Source organism: Lutjanus erythropterus, chromosome 8, assembly GCF_056507025.1.
Source record: "Lutjanus erythropterus isolate fLutEry1 chromosome 8, fLutEry1.hap2, whole genome shotgun sequence".
Taxonomy (NCBI): Eukaryota; Metazoa; Chordata; class Actinopteri; order Lutjaniformes; family Lutjanidae; genus Lutjanus; species Lutjanus erythropterus.
In genome coordinates, this window is record NC_139324.1 from 9,493,878 (window position 1) to 9,514,048 (window position 20,171).

Here is a 20,171-nt window from a genome sequence, read left to right on the forward strand (position 1 = left end):
GAACACGCATTTGTTAAAGGTACAATATGCCTCACAATACAATTTCAAATTGAATATTGTTGAGTTTCAGAGATGTCCCAGCATACACATCATATTTTAAACACTCAAGAAAATGTCTCTGTTTGATAAAGGACCCCACAAAAATCACACTATAATTATTTTAATGTTTCTCAATGAAAATAACAAGTAAGTAAAAAAAAATATCATTCAATCAAATATTCTATATCATATGTAATTGCAATATCAGTCAAAATAAACATGACAAGATATTTTATCGTTCAGCCCCAGTTGTCTTGAAGGTAGGGCTGAGTGATAAAATGAATATGACTGCAATAAAATTTTCCTCCATAGAAATTTAACAATTGTTCAGTATAATTAAATCACCCATACACTGGGAGAGCAGGACACTAATGCACATTAAACACTAGCTGCTACCCCCCATTAAACAGAAGAAGATAAACAGCCAATCATATTGCAGAAATAAAGGTATGTTGATTAGCTTGGTCCAGATTAAGCAAAATACTGCTAAGCAAACTGAGAGAGAGCAACACAGAAGTAAACACAGTGCCCATAACCAGCTCAAATCAGGACCAGCGCTGATAAGAAAGGTCACACAGTCTCAGTAGTTTAGAGATATTATGGCTGTTTATAAGCAGACAAAAAAAACAGAGCACTGCAAATTGTGCCAAAGACACATGTCAGCTAAGCTGGGGAACATCACAAATCTGTTTCATCATTTGAAACAATATGACCACATAACAAGCAGAAAGTGGCAAGTGTTTGTCATGTTCTGTCAATAAAGAAAAGTTTATAACCACAGTTAACTGTCTGGTTTCTTCAACTTCCACTCAGGAGCAAAAATCACCCTTAAAACTTAAAAAAAAAAGATTTGATATTTATCACGAAATTAAATTTTTGATTGTGATATTTTTGGCCATATCACCCAGTGCTACTTAAAGGAGGTCTCACAGAGATTCAGCCAGAACCTCCTTTAATCTGAGCCCAGCCTTAGCTAGTCAGTCAGTCAGTCAGTCAGTCAGCAACAACAAACTAATCTGGACACATTTTGGTGGCATACTTGATTCCCGCCGTGGTTAAACAGATTCTATCCTATCTAATTCAGGTAATTATTTGCTAGCAGACTAAGCAACTGCAGTGAAACCAGTCTGAAAGAAGGTGATTATCACTCACTTTTTTGTCATCTTAACAACTGGCCAATCACTTTACTAGTTAGCTATGAAAGCTGTGTGTCCACTTAGCATCTTAAATGATCAAAGAAGCCCGATGCCTAACGGATGTCCTAGGAACAAGTGCCTGAAAAACAAAATGCTCACAGATGTGTGGTAACATCATACCCTGCAGAAACCCTTGACTGTCACTTCTGTTATATTAAACTTCTGACATTTTGACGTCAGAAGTTTAGGTTTACTATTCAAACACTGCCGTATTTGTCAGATACTGCAGCTAGAAAATCTAGATTTGGACAAAAAGAAGGAAGCCTGGGAGCGGCTAATGTGGAACGACTAGCAGAAACTAACGGGTGAGAGTAAAAGGCTTAAAAGAGGCAAAAAAGGCAAAAGAACACATCTTTTTAGGCCTTAAAATGTCAATAATGGAGTAGCGATTCTGAAAATAATCATGGCTGCTCGTATTAGACCAAGCAATTACAAAAGTCTCCATCCAAGTTCTTTATGTTTGAAGTCCTCATTAATTCCCATATCCAGTTATAATTCATCATTTCTGTTTTCCGTCTGTTTCTGCTGTGGTAAACAGTAAGATTGTTTGTTGTGACTTTAATCTTCAGCCTCTTCTACTGTTCTAGGCATTTTAATGAATCAGTTGATGAGACAGAGCCTTTGTAAATTCATGAAGCCAAATTTCAACCAAACTTTGATATATCTTATATTTAGAGATAAAATAATTAGTTAAATTATTTGAGGGGCTTGTTGGAGCTTTTGAAGCTAAAATATACTTCAACCAAAATTTGATTGTTTGAATTTGAGTATATAAGGCACAGTACTTGGACGCTACAGAATAATATAAAATACCCCCCAAAAAATAAAAAGATAATGCACCCATGGGTTTTGGTGAAAATTATAATTTAAAGTAGGGATGCACAATAATATTGACATGTCATCTGTATCAGCCAATAAAGGCTTTAAAATGAAATATCATATTAGTCCCAAAAGAACATTTGTGTGAATAAAGACAGGCTGTTAAGATAATATATGAATTACCTGCACATGATAAGAGAAGGCATAATAAGACATCGGTTCCACTACTTGATGTTCTCTGCAATTAGGTGGGAAAAAATCTGTGAAGATATCGGCATCAGCAATCTGCCTAAATGAAATGGAAAATATCGGCATATTGGATGTCGACAAAAATCCAAAATTGTGCATCCCTAATTTTAAATAAATGGACCGGGCCTCTTGAAGATTGTGATGCAGATTTTGCACTATTTTCTGAGCCAGTTGACACCAACATTAAGTACTTGGAGAAAAAAGAGAGAGGGTGCCAGGGGCAGCTGTAAGCACTCTAAAAGTAGTAAATATATTTAAAAAAAGGGGGTGGTTGGGAAAGAAAGATGCCCACTGGGTACATCTTGTTTCACTCGGATAATTAGCTGTCTAGTTAGCCAGTCAGGACATTATTTCAGGTCAGTATGATTCTGGTTTTAAGCAACATCGAAGTGTTGCCTGTTAATCAGTTAGGCAGTCACAATAGTGTTTTTTTCTTTCAGTTGGATGGCTGCATTAGATTAGATCACCAGCTGGATAAACCCAGTTTATTTTAGCTTGTTCCTATGAACTTATAAAGGCTTCCTAAATACATTTTCGGATCATAGTTTTGTGTACTTATACTTTTTACATGCAGCTCAAACGAGGTCTGTTTCTACTTTCCTGTTTTTATCATCCACGCTGTCACTAGATTAAAATGATCTGCATGAGATCATGACATGTCAACACCAGTGCAACAGCACAAATGCCAAAAAATTGATATTGCTGCCCCAGTTTTGATTTATAATGTGCAATAGCTTCTGTTTTTTTAAGCAGTCTGATTGATTTTTAATGTATAATTATGATTCTAAAATGGTTTCACTTAGTTTTAACATCAAATCTGTCTGTTTTGTGATATTTTTGAAGTGGTGAATTCACCTGAGAGAAGTAATTCCATTGCCCACTGCCCTGCAGGAAAAATAATCACTAGACCAATATCATCAATGTCTTGAAATGTCTTGCTCAAGGACACCCAGCAAAACACATGGCTGTTACTGGTGTCAAACCTGCTTTTGCATTTAATAAAATAAACGATAAAAAATGACTCCATTGAAATTCAGTTTCTAGAGTTTTTACATTTGCAATATGACTTACCAGGCCTTGAAAATGTGTGTGTATATAGTCTAGTCAAACCACTCTGTATGAATGATGACACCATACATCACCATACATCAACTCCTTTATTCATTTGGGTGTCACAAAGGTGACAGTGCAGATGAAATATGCTGTCATTACCTGCAAAATTAGGTTTCAAAGTATCAATGTGTAAATCCACAAAGCAACAGATTGCCTAGTAGGTCAGTAAAAACAGCAAAGTGTGTAACTTTCAGTGACATCTAGTGGTCAGAATCAGTGTGAAACAATGTTGGCCAGACCCTGTCACCACACACAGGGAAAAATAAGTCAGAATTAAATAAGTCAAATATTTCATATACACAGTAACTGGAAATTACCTCAGTACAGGAATGTAAGACAAAAGAGATTTGACTAAAACCCATCACTCACTGACACAAATATAAAATGAGAAATAAACAAACATCCACAGCCACACTTTGTCAGAGTGTTACTCTATACATGGAATAACAACTGTAACACCAACTCTGTTTTCTGATGCATCATTTCAATAAGTCTTGTAACAGGTTTCAACAATCTCCCTGCTCTGGTTGTGGGGATTTCTAACTGCAGTGTCCAGAGGAGCAGGAGCTGCTCAAGTTTTGTTCAGAGCTGGGTCGGTCATGCCCTGGTCTGCTGTGCACGACAGGGGGGCAAAGGGGTCGTCAACAACAGCCACACTGTTGATAATCTGTGTACCCGTCACTCGTCTTCAAGACCACTGCCATGGCTGGATCAGGCTGGGGTGGGTTGTGAGGTGACTGCATGACAACTGTCTTAGGCAAGACAATGCCAGCAGATGGAACAGGAGCCACGTCAAGCTGCTGACTAACCCCAGTGTCTTCAGATGGACTGACATCCTCCAGGTTTGTCTTGCTTGAAGTCTCAGAAGGCAGGAGAGACATCCACACCCTAGTCCTGTCCTCTGCAGAGTCCACAGAGACATCAGTTATCACTTCTTCTTCATCATCATCATCAAGATCCATGGAGCTGGACCTTGAGGACACGTCCACCTCATCAGGGAGGCTGGTGTCCAGGAGAGGAAAAAAGTTCATTGGCATTATCAGGTTTCGATGTACAACCTTCTGTTGACTAGTGGTGGCATTTTGGCTCTTTCTCCCACCAGTCGGCAAGCTTCCTTTTGCCATGTGCCTCTTTGTTGTCTAGCAACGCACGGTCACCCACCTCCTCTGGAGTCCCTGCACTTTCTGGTTGTACAGTTCAGTGTGTTGTTGCATCTGTTTGGTTGCCATAGTTTGGGCTATGCCCATGGCCTTCTTCAGGTAAAAATGATGTTGACAGGAAGTCTTGGCACTCTGCCAAAAATTCTCTCTCTCTCCTCCTGCCTCTACCTGCACTGCTCTTGCTGAACACCTGCTGCCACACTCACACACAAAAAAAGTGCTCCCTCCTCCCTCTTTTGTGTCTCTTCTTGATTTCCTCAGAACAAACCATGCTGAAAACAGCAACAGAAGTGACAAACTTTCATAACATCCAAGTGTGGAATGCGTTTGGGTTTTATAAGAAAGATGAGAAACATTGCCGCAAATCATTTATGTAAAACATGTCAGACAGCAGAGTACAGAGACATGAGTCTGACCCACAGAGACGTCATGTCACTGTGAGAGCAGGTAACACAGAGCATCACTGTTCCTCCACACTAATCAAAACCACAGCACTCTTCATATGAAACACAGCAGCAGATCATCTTACTGCAGAAATACTGATATTTTAAACAGTTTTAAATTTTGTTCATAGATTCTCATTCAGGCTACAGGATCTCATTTACACATGAGACTCATAATAAGATGTTAACATCACTGTAATGTCTCCTTCTCTCTGTCTCTACTGTTACATTCAGTAAAACTATCAGGATTTCTTTTTGCATCTAGCAGCACTCTACAAATGTAGTATTAACTGAATGACGGTCACGAACGATCCGGCTCTTAGAACCGGCTCTTTGAAGTGAACAACGGAAACCGGCTCTTGATTGCGAGCCGATTTGTTTTTTCTCCTCTTTTTTTCTGTTAAAGCCGCACGCGATTGGTCAAGATGTGTGGTGGCGTGTGTCTACACTGAGTAGAAGGGGGAGGGGAGGGGTTACAGACACACAGCACAGTGAGCAGGAGAGGGACCTGGCTGCAGACCTCCAACCTCCATGGTTGACAGGAAACATGTGACCTCCACAGGTATTTCTGTTTTTTCCGTGTGAAGGCCGCATTCTGCATAATCATTTTTTCATTCTTAAAACTGGCACATTAAAAAATAAGCACATGGATATAAAAAAATATATAGACAAAGTTTATTCATGAAATATTTTAAAAGTCTATGTAATGTTTACATAAAATGTATTTATTAAAACATGAAGAATACACCAATAAAAATAAAAAATAAAAACAGACAACATGACAGACCACCGCAAGAGAGCACCTCCTCAGTTAACAGGTCACTGTGAGGTCATAGAGACATGAATGCACAGTACCTGTCAAATGGCTAAACTGATGTTAGCACTGGATTTAGTTTAGCTCACAAACTGGGATTCATAAATCCCATAGCCCAGTCTGAAGGTTGACGTTTCCCCATGCATTGCGTTGACTCATCAGATCTTAGTATGTTTTTAATGGACTGTTATAGAACACAGAAGTTATTAATAGACTCGCAAGATCATTCACGGGTCTGAGGTTACCTTTAAAACTGGATCATCAGTTTCTCCCTCTGTTTGTCTCCTTTCCATTCATGAATAAAAATAAAATGAATTGTAATGAAGTGTCTTCATGATGGAAGTGGGACGGGGCAAAGGTACAATGTAAAATATTGTGTGAAGCATATAGCCTTTTAAAATAGATAATGAATAAACTTAGTGGATATATGCTTTTTTCATTCGTGTGCATATTGCAAATTTTAAGAACCAAACCATGAAAACTCATAATGTGGCCTTCACATGAAAAAAAAAACACTCAGTTGGACTTCTTACTGTTTACTAGTGGTTGCTAGTTGTGGTTCACAATGAATGTTGATTTTTCTTGTATTTTCGTAAATGCTAGGGGCTTAAGAGATATCACTAAGAGAAAATCTATTTTTTTTTTATTCTGTAAGGGCGAGAAAGCAAACTTTACTTTGTTACAGTAAACGCACTCAAAATTCTGGATTAACCAATGGGGGAGATAAAATTATTTTTGACCATGGCACCACGAAGTCAGCTGGACTGGCAATTCTGTTCTACAACTCTCCTGGTAAATTGGTTGTCTCTAAATCCAGTAACAATGGTCACTGGCTTATTTGCGTTTTGAATATTGATGATCAGTATATTATTCTTGTTAATATCTATGGCTTCAACAACCCAGCTCAAAACAAACTATTACTTACAGAGCTGTCTGATAATATTGAAAATTTTTAAATTATCTATCCATTTGCAAATGTAATTGCAGGAGGAGATTATAATATGGTTTATTATTAATATCTGGACAGATACCCTTCTAAAAGTCAACACAGCTATCATAACCCTGTCTTATCTCATTTCTATGGCAATCATGACTTAGTAGACCCCTGGTGCTTGAAACACCCTGACACTAAACAATACTCTTGGTTCAATAATGCATTAAGATCCAGACTCAACTTCTGGTTAATTTCTGCCTCAGTGATGCGTTCTGTTTCAGACTGTTGTATATCAGCAGCTCCTTTATCAGATCACTCTGTTTCAAACCCCCTGGTGGTAGCTGTGGAATCAAGGGCTTCTGGAAATTCAATTCAACCTTATTAAATTGTCAAGCATACTGTGATGGTATAAAATCTCTAATTACTGGAGTGATGGCTGATAACACTATAATATCATATGTATCAAAGTGGGAATTTTTAAAATTTTAAATTCGAGAATTTTCCATTCATTTTGAGAAATTATTTAACAGAAATAACAAACTAGCAGAACTCAATTTAATTAAAAAAAATAAACACTTATTGTAATAAAGCATCACCAACTGACAGTGATAAACAGAAATTACTAACTCTGCAAAAAAAACTCAATGAGATTTATCTCAAAAAAGCAGAAGGGGCCTACATGAGATCCAGAGCTAAATGGATAGAAGATGGTGAAAGAAGCACAGCTTATTTCTGTTGTTTGGAAAAAAGAAGGCAAGAGAGAAATTCAATTAAAACCTTAATGATTCAAAACCAACTATGCACAGATCCAAATTTGATTACTAATTTTTACAGTAAATTATATTCATCTGAATTTCTGCAACTGATGCAGACTATTTTTTCAGCCATATCAAACATCTTATCCCCTGTATAGACGAGAAGTTTGTAAAGTTATGTGAAGCTGATATTACTATTTTTGAACTGGACAAAGCTGTAGACAGCCTATCTTTAAATAAATCTCCCGGCTGTGACGGCCTTACATCTAATTTCTACCAACACTTTTGGGGCCTATTAAAAAATCCTTTTATTGTTATGTTGAAGGAAGCAACTAATAATCTGTCATTTCCTCCCACTATGAAACAAGGTATAATTACTTTAATCCCCAAACCGGGAAAAGACTCCAAAATATTGGATAACCTTAGACCTATCATGTTATTAAATACTGATTATAAGACTGTAACCCTTGTTTATGCCAATAGATTAAAAAGTAATCTAGACAAAATTATAAATGACTTTCAATCTGGTTTTATGAAAGATTGATCTATTCACAACAACAACATCTGTTTGGTGATTGATCTCGTAGATTATAAACATCTAATAGAAGACGATGGCTTTATTTTGTTTCTTGACATTCATAAAGTCTTCGACTCAATTGAACATCCCTTTATTTTTCGTTGCTTATAACTTTTCGGCTTTGGGAATAAATTTCCTGCCACTATAGAGTCTCTTTATGACAATATAAACAGCTCTATTTCGTTACCAGGAGGTACATCACCAAGATTTGCTATCAAACGTGGAGTCAAACAAGGCTGTCCTATCTCTCCATTTCTTTTCATAATTGCCACAGAAATGCTTTCTATTTTTATTAAGAATTCAGACATTGCTCCTTTAAATGTTATTGGGTTACCTGTTGTCATAAGCCAGCTTGCAGATGATACAACCATTTTTACGAAACACCTAACTGAGGTCCCCAAGATAATACAAGCAATTAATACATTTTCCAACGCTTCGGAGCTTAAACTTAATTTGAACAAATGCGAGTTGATGCCGATTCATCAGAGTGATTTAACAGAAGCATACAACATTCCCATAAAATCAGCTGTCAAATACTTAGGAATACATATATCTAAAAACCCAACAAAGAGAAAATATGAGAGAGTAATAACTGAATGTCAAACTAAACTCAATTCCTGCTTATTGAGAGACATCAGTTTACTGGGTCAAGTTATTACTAAATGGAAAGCATATCGAGATTTATCTATCCAGTATATTCTTTAGCCATTCGTAACAGAGCCATTAAAAAGGTCAACCAAATCAAAGAAGATGAACTACATTAAGAGAACAGAGATGACCAAAGAAAACAAAGATGGGGACATACAGGCTGTTGATTTTGATTTTATCAATGAGACACTGAAAATTAACTGGTTAAAATCCTTTGTAAACAATAAGAGCTTCTGGTATCATATCCCCAGAGAAATCTTTAAGAAACTTGGAGGCATCGACTTTTTAATTAAAATGTGATTTCAATATTCAGAAACTTCCTGTTAAATTATCCCTGTTTCACCAGCAAGTCCTTTTGTATTGGAAACTTTTGTACAATCACAGTTTCACCCCGCACAACACACCGATATGGAACAATAGATACATTACAGTTAAAAACAAATCGTTGTATAACAAAGACTGGATGGCTAAAAATATTTGGTCTTTAATTTGATTGACAAACATGGGCGTGTGTTGACACATGAAAATTTTTTGCCTTAAATATGATATAGTAGTCGACCATAATTTCTTTGCATCCATAATGAAAGCCATCCCTAATCCTTCTTTAAATTTAATTCAAGGGATTGTTTTGAATTCGACTCAGACTCATCTTCCACATCTCCTAGTTGGAAGTTGTGACTTTGAGAGTAATAAAATTCCTAATAAAACAATTAGAAAGATGTTTGATGACATCACACACCCTTTATTGTCTTTTCGAAACTCCCTTAAACAAATCTTCTCCAAAGATATTATATACTCTTTACGCTCTAAATACTTAAAATTTCCCATAAGTCCAAAAGCAAAAGAAATTCACTGTAAAACTTTAAATGGTGTGTACCCATCTGGTGAACTATTACGACAGAGATTTGGTTTTGAAACAAATAAATGTGTATTTTGTGATGATATTGAAACCTCAGATCATATATTCTTTCAATGTATGTTTTCTGAAGCACTCTGGACCGATATACATGACTGGATGCACACAAAGATCCGACTCGAACCCCTCAAAAGGACATTATTTATGGTGTTGTTATGGACAATAATGAAAGGAACTTTCTGGTAAACAATATTCTAATACTTGGAAAATTTTACATACACAAATGTAAATATATGAAAGTGAAACCTAGGTTTAATGTGTTTCTTTCCTTCACCAAAGCCCTTAACATAATGAAAGGTAAATATGCAATGAAACTTTTCAATTTATTTGAAAAATATGATCTAAAACAGAAGCCCTAGCTAGCCAGGTACTCTTGGATCTTGTTGCGAATCCAGCAGAGCAGGGCGCTGCCGTCTTTATTGGTAGTCACGTGGTGCGTGAGTCACGTGATGCATGAGTCACGCTCAGAATACAAAACCAAGTTATGATTTTTTTTTATGCAATGCAAAACTATTCCACTGTGTAAAATTAAAAGTAAATATCATCATCATTCAGTATTTTCAGGTTTTCATCATCAGTAATTTATATTACTTTAGAAGGCCACATATTATTTCTGTTTATTATGCAACTTTATTAAATACTCAATTCTGATTGGTCAATTACAGCATTCTAAGGTCTGTTATTTCTGGATAGCAGACCACTGTCATGAATAACAGGCTGTTCATATGAGTTCTGATCATAACCTCCGGATGAGCAATAAAAGCATTTTTAAATCAATAAAATATTTTTTTTTAATTAATTTTCAGTATTCAGGAAGGATTGCATCATCATTACATGCACAAAAGGCCACATCTGAAGTTACCGCTGTAGTGCCATAAAACTTAAATAGAAGGAAGCATTTAAATAAAATACCAGTTTACTTAAAATGCTAATATTTTGCAGATAAAAACAAACTTTTAATTTGAATCTCTGGCCTGAAATTTATTGCGTATCCACTGGTCAGTTGTAATTTGATAAATTGCAAGCGACTTTAGGATATGCATCCCCAAATCACACAAGTGATAATTGGCTCTCAGGTTCAACAAAGATTCTGCATTATTGCCCATCTTGGCTACCTGTGCCAAAGTTTAAATGGTGTATAGTCTAGTTAACTTTAGGTTTAATCAAATAATCACAAGGGATCGGCACCACAGATCACTTCACCCCCAGGGTTATGCTTGTGTTTACATACATTAATAATATTTCACTACACTGAATTGTGCCATTCTGCACAATGACTTAACATTTTCTATCTACCTTTGTCAGAATTTATCATGACTTTTTGCTTCTTAAAAATATTCTATAATGTACATTAAGTACATTATAATATGATTATTATTGTTGTTGTCTTTTTTTTGGCGGTGGGGAAACTGGAGCACCCAGAGAAAACCCACTGGGAGGACATGCTGAACAAGAGAGGCAGGTGAAAGCTGCACAATCAGCATGTCAGGGAATGTTTGTGCTGTAATAACTGGATGGCGATGTGAGATGTGGCTGATGTGGTCTGTTTTTTTTTTTCTTTTTTCCATGAGTTTGTAAAACAAAGCAAATAAAAAGTTCTTACCCCAAGGGAGGGAGTTCAGGTATTTCAGGGTCTTGTTCTCGAGTGAGGGGACAATGGAGCATGTTCGGTCTCTACTAAGTCTGTCACCAATTTATTTTGGAGGTGAATTTTTTCAAAGTAGTGATGGGGATGTTTTCTCGAAGGCTTGGAGGGACAGTTGAAATAGACCATATGGAGTGTAAAATGTTGCATTATCTTATGTGCACCTCCCCCTCTGTCTGTTACACCTTTCATAGAAATAGATGGTCCCATTTCTGTATACGCTGGTCGGCCTTTCTCCTGGAAGGATTGCTAGTTGCAAGCCGTCCGCTTTGATGGTAACACGATGATCACAGAACAAGTATGTCAAAAGATGTCCTCTGATTGCGCTGTCTGTGTGACAGATGACAGAGGACAGTCTGTAGAGCTGTGTCGTCTCTTCGTCCACAGGAATTTCCACAAACTGAGACGGATACACGGGCTGTTCGACTATGCGATCATCGACGACTGGTCGACTGAGAGAAACGGTCAAAAAGTCCGGGCTGTTCCACACTGTTTTCCTCTGTGTGATGGAGCCACATCTCATACATTTTCCAATTCCTTGGCTTTGACTGATGGCGTCCGTAAGAATAGAATTAATGCTGTCGTTTGTATTTTCACGTTGAAGTAGATAATAAATGCCCTGCTTTGAAGTGGTAGATATGAAGAGGTCACATTTTTCACATCTGTATTTTTCTGTTATCTCAATGGTCGTTTTAACTCCACATGCATCAAACCAGTCCAATAAAGGCTTTACTAGATCCATTGCATCATTACACCGCCTCAGATTCAATGACGGTATTACCTCACTTAATTCTACTAGAGGTGCGTATATTTCTGCTGGTGTAAAAATCCTTCCTGGGTTCTTGAGGGCTGTTAGAAACAGTTCAGCAAATGCTGGTGTTGTTGACAGCTGTGTCAGGGACTCTGAGGGTTGGTGCATTAATTTGTCCTGCACAGCCTTCAGCTTTAGTGTCGCCTGCAACATTGCGTTCATCCAACAGTTGTTATATCTGTTGGGAAACCTGCAAATGGACTTGGAGCAGTTCTTCAAATATTCTGCTCTTAGTTTGTCCTCTGTGCTGCCACTGCACCCTATAACTTGTGGTGTGGTTTCACTGATTTCGACATCTATCGCTGTCAAGTGTCCAGTTTTGTCTGATATTTCTGAGCTCTCTGTCGAAAAAAAATCAGCGTACTGATACTCTCCAGGCTCTGATGTGGATTCTCCATCTCCAGCTTTGTCTGTTTCTTCAGAAGACAAGTATGTCTCCACGAGTTTTCTAACACCTTTGGTTATTACAGCACCCAAAATGAAACCAAGTGCTAACATGATGCTGTGAATGTGTCTGAATCCAAAGGAAAAATAACTGCTGTTTTCTTTGTGTGATTCTACAGATTAATTTGTACTGTCTCGTTCGCAATGAAATGTTAAAAAAAAATGGAGTTAAAGCTCTTTGTGCCTTATGCAGGCAGAGGTGACACACTGTGACATCACAGTGTCAAGATGACAGCGTTCTAGAATGAACTTTTTCTATAAACTTTATTCATCATTTTTCATTTACAATCACAATTATAGACCAAGCCTTTACAAATAAAAGCCTTATAGGACACTTTACAATCACAGATTAAAAAGAAGCAATTGTGACACTCAAAAGATGTGGTCACATTTTGTGAATGTTATTACCTACCATATGGGTCAATAGTTTTTGTATAATCATTCCAGCACTTGATAATATGTTTTTTTTTTTAAGTCTTAAGAGGCTTTTATTCAGTCTTCATGGACTTTTTTTTGGGGTCAATACCTAAAAGCGTCAGTAGATGGCAGCAGAGCATTGGGCAGCTGTCTGACACGCCTGTTCTGTACTGTTGGTTCTCCCGTCATTCTGCTACAAGAGGGCAATGCAGCAACAGCTAAACGGTGTCCTGTCTGCTCATTTCAACTGTGTGTAAGCTCAGTTGTATTTTAGTTTCGTGCCTCTGGATTGTAATGTCGGACCTACTGGTCCTGTTAGCATAGCAGCTTAACCTTTTGTTGACGTGTGCACCTGCTCCTTATTTCTTTGGGGTTGAAAACTCAAGGGCTCTGTTATTAAAAACCATACTGCACATTAAGTTAAAGGAGAAGTGTGTGATTTCCAGTGGCATCTAGCGTTCAAACCTTAGATTGCAACTAAGAGGATTTACCCCGACACCGCCCCTCTCTCACCAAGAGTACGGTGGCCGTAAGCGGACAAAATGACGAGCGAAAGCTATCTCACAACAAACTACAATTATGTGTGTAGGATGAATTACCTGTCCAGCAGAAAACAGGCAACCTCGGCATTTCCTCCAGATCATATTAACACTTTAAATTTACATGGTATATAATCCACACAGTAAAATAATGATGAAACAACTACAGACACTTTGAATACTTTTTACTGTTATCTGTTTTGTCTCGGTGATACTGCAGCTCAGATCACTGATTAGAAAATTCATCATCATTTATCACAGACAGTCTTAAATCAGTTACACTCATTTTACATTGGTTTGGTCAAAAACTTCAGTGATGTCCACGTCTCTGTCATCATAGGACAGTGTCAGACAGACTTCATCATGTTTAAATCTGCTGTATGGAGTTTTATTGTTTAATGTGCAGTTTTCATGTTAGAATAAACGGCAGCATTAAGACCGCATTTAGTCCATCAGTCATTTTCTGACAGCATACTTCTTCTCCTGCTTTATTTGCAGCAACAATGTTGCTTTTTGCCGTAATGTATTTAGTATATTTTCCACAGCTCATAATTATAACAACTTGATCATTTTGCTTAAGTGGCTCGCGATCACTTCATTTCATGCGGAAGAAGAGTCAAATGACGCAACAAACGCCATTTTTATGTGAGCGCGCACAGAGTCTGAAGACGAAAGCCTGGATTAACACAGTGAGTTGATAACCACCATCATGATACCCGTTATCTCTGATTGCAGTTTTAGGCTTTGTCGATCCAGATCATGCAAAGAAAGCCTGGCTATGTTGAGCTTGCTTCATAGTACAGCCCTCAGGAGCACTGCAAAAAACTGCAGCTTTGGCGATCACATGATCGCATTCTCTGAAATCGCAATTTCGATCAGAAAACGATAAATCGTTCAGCCCTATTAGCCACCTAAAAAAACAATGTCAGTTTGAGTGTAAACTCTATTTAGAATATTGTCAGTGCTTTAGCTTTCTGTCAGACAGCCTTTTCTGGTGAGAAAAGTCGAATATTGCTCTCTTCAAAGCCACCAGTCTCATTAGTGAAATAAGTCATTTTAGCTTGCAGAACTTGGGAGTTTCTGGTCTACCACTGCTAAAGTTGGTTAGTTAGTTTGTGTAATTGTGTGACTTTGATGTTTTAAAGGGTTAGTTTGGACTTGCCTAAGTTGTTCAACAACACAAACTAACCAATCAAGGGAGCAGTAGACAAGCAACTCTTGTTTTCTGCAAGGTAAAATGACCAATGGAGTCTGGTTGAACTAGAGTTTTTTAGGCGACTAAAATACATTTTGCTGCCGACCCTGTCCACAGCAGTATATTGCTTAGTTTCCTACACTGGTACTCCTGGGGGTGTGTTGACCGCCATCGACTGCAGATAATACACTGAATATGGATCATCTAACCCTGCTTCAAGTAATCCAAAGTATTCCTATAATGAATTTTACATAGAATTAAACTTCACACAGAAAGTGGTTCGTGGGACTCCATTGAAATTATTATTAAAATAAAATCTGTAATATGCGTCTGTGTTTGTTTGTATGTGTTGTGTCCACAGGAGCATGGAGCAGTTTCAACGTTGGCTGGATGGCGACCCTGTGGACCACTTGTCCACCCCGCTTTTCATTCCATCCTCCACACTGTTGTCCATGCCCACAACAACAGTGCAGGCACCTACAGGCAAGACTCAAGATGCTGCTCTCATTGAGGTATGACATGTCCCCTCCAACATTCATTAAAACACCACAGTGGTCAACAGCACAGACGGGCTTTTGCGATGGTATATTAGTGAATGTTCATGGGAGCATTATCTAGTGTGCTGACTATTTTTCCTTTTTTGACATATAGCACGTAATATTTATCATGTTCGGATGTGCAAGCCTTTGCAAACCTTTGGCATGATGTGTCCCCTCACTACACTCAGTGACCCCAGGTAGACTTAGAACTCTGAGGAGGGATTACATGTTCCATTTGGCCTAGGAACACCTTGGGATCCCAAAAGAGGAGCTGGAAAGCATTGCTGGGTGAATAAGCAGCTGGACTACCGTGCTGCCACTGCAACCCAAACCTGGGATAAGCAGAGGAAAATGGACGAATGGCTTCAGCCCTGTGACTGAACGTGCACATTCTTTCTAAATTTTTATCCAAACCTGGGCAGGGTTTTAGGTGTGCTGACAGCGAGAAGTGTCCATGCAAATTACTCATCTCGAACAAACAAAAGAGGTTAGTGTAGATACTGTGAAAGCATCAGTTATATCAAAACTGGAGAGTATTTCTTCATTGAGAGAAGAGCAAAGAATGGCACTGAAGGCTTTTAAGGACGGAACATAGGTGTTCGTTCTCCTTCTGGCTTGCTGAGTTGATCAGATTGGCTGAAGTTACCCCCTGTTAGACACATGGTTTATCCAATCACCTGCCAAGTGTTTTTTTGTTTTTGAAAGCACCCGCCCTTTTCCCAACTGTTTCTTCCCAGATGGTTCTGTGTAACAAACCATCTGGTATGTCACGTTATTAATAGATAGCACGTGGATCAAACTAAAACATCAAATAAATTTGTCCAAACAACAGTTTCTGTCATTTTAGGTAGTTCTCATCATGTTGATGTTGGTTCAAGTGTTTGGTTTTCTGATCAATTTAGTCTTATTTAGTTATTTGATGATACAGGGTTTTATGCTATGATTGACTGTTGAGCTCTGCTTATGATTGAGTCAGTCAGTCTGTGTGGGCGGGAACTAGATATCACAGCTTCAGCACTGATCACTACTGCGCAGACTCTGACGTCACCAGTGCAAGATGCCAGCACTTATATCTGGTAAAACTACCACTACTGTGATGCAGTCAATTACAGCATATTTATCGATTAACTAGAAAACTGGGCAGGCATGACTGGGACTGCTCTAAACTAGTTTAAGCAGCAGAACCTTCTCTGTTCTCTGACTGCTCAAATAACACCTGTGGTGTTTCTCAAGGGGCTATTCTTGGTCCTCTACTGCTTTGTATCTACATGTTACCACTGGGACAACAACAATCAGCAACTCCAGTATTTCGTTCCATTTTTATGCTGATGATGCACCACTCTATTTGGTCTGTTATCCCATTCTTGACCTGTCCTAGAACCATAAAGTCCTGGATGTCCAGCATCTTCCTTACATGAAACAACAACAAAAACTGAAGTGATGGTATTTGTACCCAAAGTGTACAGAGATTGTGTAAGTAGGATATTTGATGCACGGGATCTGCAATGCACTCTTGAGGCCAGAAGTCTGGAAGTAACCTTTGTATTGCCCAGGTCAGATCATACTTTTCATACATTGATACACAAACTCTTAGCGATGCTTTTAGCCACCTAGATAACTAACTTCTTATTTGCTTGACTCCTCCAGAAATCAATCAACTGCGTCCAACTTGTGCAAAATACCACAGCCATGGTTCTTACAAGAGCTTAATAATGTGACCACGTCACCCCTATTCTTGCCCTGTGTTTTTTAGAATTGATTTTAAACTGTTATTACTTGTTTTTAAATCACTGAGTGGCTGTGCCAACTCCTACAGAATTGACCTTCTCATCTCTTACACCCCACTCCTACTGTCAGATCTGCAGACCAGTTGTTACTCTCAGCCCCCAGGGCAAGACCTGAGACAAGGGGTAGTAGTGTTTTGCCAGTGTCACTTGTATTTAATTTACTTTCATTTCTTATTATGCTGTGTTTTTTCTGTTTTGGAATATTAATATTATTAGTAGTAGCAAAATTATTGCAAATGAAGTGAAAAGGAAAAGAAAATAAAGAGGCAAGGCTTTGTAGAGTTTGCATGCTTTTATGATAAACAGAAGGCAGTTTTATATTGTTTATCACAGGAGGATTATGATTATTATGATTAGTCTAATAAATCAAAAGCATACATTATGTCGTATACTGACTAATGTAAAGACAGAGTCAGAGAGTGGAGCTGATTCAAATGTTTAGTTCTTAAAATGTATTGGATCAACACTTCACACAAGGTTATATCATATGTGAAAGCTAAACCTGACATTTTAATTGGCATTTATTAGCACGTTATTTGAAAAAAAACAAAAAAAACAATCAACAACAAAAACAAGCATTAAATCACAGGCTTTAAAAATTTGGTGGTTATATGAGGTGATTATTATGATGATCACGGAGCAGGATTAAGATCTCCAGGTGGCTGCCCAGCTTGTTTCTCTTCCCATCCAGACATCTTCATCTGGTCAGAGTTGCTGCTTCTAGAGTTGTTGAAGTTCTACAGTGGAGACAAACATGTTCATTTCATTTAGTGATCATTCAGCCAATCACTCAATTCATGAAGTTGTGAATTTATAATTGAATGAGAGAATCAATACCACTGTAAATGATTGAATAACACAATGTGTCAATATTCAATTTAATTTCCTTATTGTATCTTTGAATTATGACGATATCTCACTGACACATTATCACCTTTTAAAAGTTCATATGGCTAATGTGTTAGCAAAATGTTGCTTATTCAGAGAATCGTGTCTGTCTGATATTCATTTAACTTTTCGCTCTGTTTTTGTTTCTAACAGCTCCTGAGCTGAAGAGAAAAGCAAAGTCTGATGATTATTCTCTGTGAGTCTGTCACTATAAGTGACACATTTCTCATTATAGTCGCTGATCAGTTGATGTTTAAAAAACTATTGATTATAGCCACTTTATGATGAGCGCTCCATATGTTTAACCAGGTAGTTCATACACTTCAGCAAACTTTAAAAACACAGGTGGCATCAGGAAAAGCTCATATGAGTCATTTTTGGAACAGTTTAACAGGTTAATTTGGAAGACAAATGATTTATTTTAGACAGAGGACTTGTTGGAAAACAGATCAAATTAAAATCATTAAAGTTTCTTGAGGACTATTATTGTCATGGTGATTTTTTATGATCCTTATATTTAGCTAACATTTTCAGTAATTGCATTAGTGAAACTAGCTTTTTAATATGAGTTAAATGTGGCTATTGCTTACTGTCAGTGGACTATGGTTATTTTGGTACAACAGAGACTCAGTGATTTTTACTGTACATTTATCAATAAATTAAGTGGATCTTACCCTCATCGCCCAGGATCCTAGCATCCAAAGCCAATACGAAACCCTGGCAATGACAACCCAAAAGTTGGGCCACACACTGGTACACATTGTTGAGGAGGACAGATCTGAGGAGGGCAGATCTGAGGAATCTGAGGAGGACAGATCTGAGGAGGACAGATCTGAGGAATCTGAGGAGGACAGATCTGAGGAGGGCACACCGGTGGAGGACAGACAGGAACGCAGGTCTGAGGATAACAGTTTCCTGGTAAAAACAAAAAGAGATTGGGCTCATCATTAGATCTTTCAGTTTGTCAAATATGCTGCCAATTTTTGCTCCTTAAATTTCCTGAAAGAAAGTTTGACAAAATAGGATGGGGAATGAACAAAAGACAGTTACAACAAGTAAGTTTATGACTGATTTACCTGTGTTGTACATTTTGGATTTTCAGATGAGGTCCAAACCCTGAGATGAGTGAGACTGTGGAGAAAAGAAAAAAAAAAAATTAATTAATAACCGAAATACAGATGCAGTTTGCATCATTCAACTTGTGATAATTATATCATAAATCAATGTCTCACATGACTGTATAAAGACATCAGTAGAGTCAGCCTTACTGATAAAGATATGTCAAAATAATGCAATACAGTTAAAGACGATCAGTCCGTCAATACACCTATACAGACACACGGCGTCTAACAAACGTACTGTGAGCTTGAGAGCAGATCAAAAGACTCAGCAGTGAACTGGCTCTGCTTTTATAGTGAATGAAGCCACACCTCAGCTAGAAACAGTCCAGTCCCCATCATCACACTCAGACTCCAACTTCACTCCCACCAACGTTTTTTTTTTTTTTGTGGAAATTTACACTTGAGATTTTGCTACAATTTTTAACAATTTAATTTATGTAAGTGAAAGTATAATTAGAAAAAAGTACTTAAAGTATTAAAAGTAAAAGTACTGGAAAAAGTGCAGTAAAATAGCTCCTGTGAAGTTAAAACTATTATATATAATATCATTATATTATTGCGGTGGAGCTCATTCTGAACTATTTTACTGTAACATTAACTAATTATTATTTTCATTATGAATTAATCTGCATAAAACATAAATACAAACAAATCATGGAAATCTTATTTTCTGAACTCCGGGCTGTTTCCCTACATTCGTGCCAGTGAGGTGTGGGTGTAGGAGTATGATTGTGCCATTTTCTGTGTTGTAACACAGAAAATGGCACAATCCCTGAACGTTTTAGAACCTTTTACATCCACATTTTGAAATACGTGTGTGATCGTCCGTTTTTGGTTCACTTTGCATTTATCAAACAATTAAGACAGTTAAAATATAAAGACTGACCATTAAAAAGTAAGACAACCTATTTTCAAGGCATCTTATCTGCTATATGATAAACATCATTATTATTATTATTATTATTATTATTATTGTTATTATTATTATTAGGTGTTAAGAATGATACTAAAGTGTGATACTAATTAAAGTCCTTTTCCATTTAGTGTAGCAGAACATTTCCAGTGAGCCAACATGCAAAACAGCAGCACCCTGACTCTGTTTGACCTGAATGGAACTGAATC

General features: G+C 37.5%; 1 long non-coding RNA gene across 1 annotated transcript; it reads right to left on the reverse strand.

Annotated features, from left to right (window-relative positions):
• Positions 1-17,588: 17,588 nt before the first annotated feature.
• Positions 17,589-18,728, reverse strand: LOC146322449 (uncharacterized). Its single transcript, XR_014771296.1, has 2 exons — positions 18,603-18,728; positions 17,589-17,777 (listed from the first exon to the last, which is right to left on the reverse strand). It is a non-coding gene; the product is annotated as an uncharacterized LOC146322449 (long non-coding RNA).
• Positions 18,729-20,171: the final 1,443 nt, after the last annotated feature.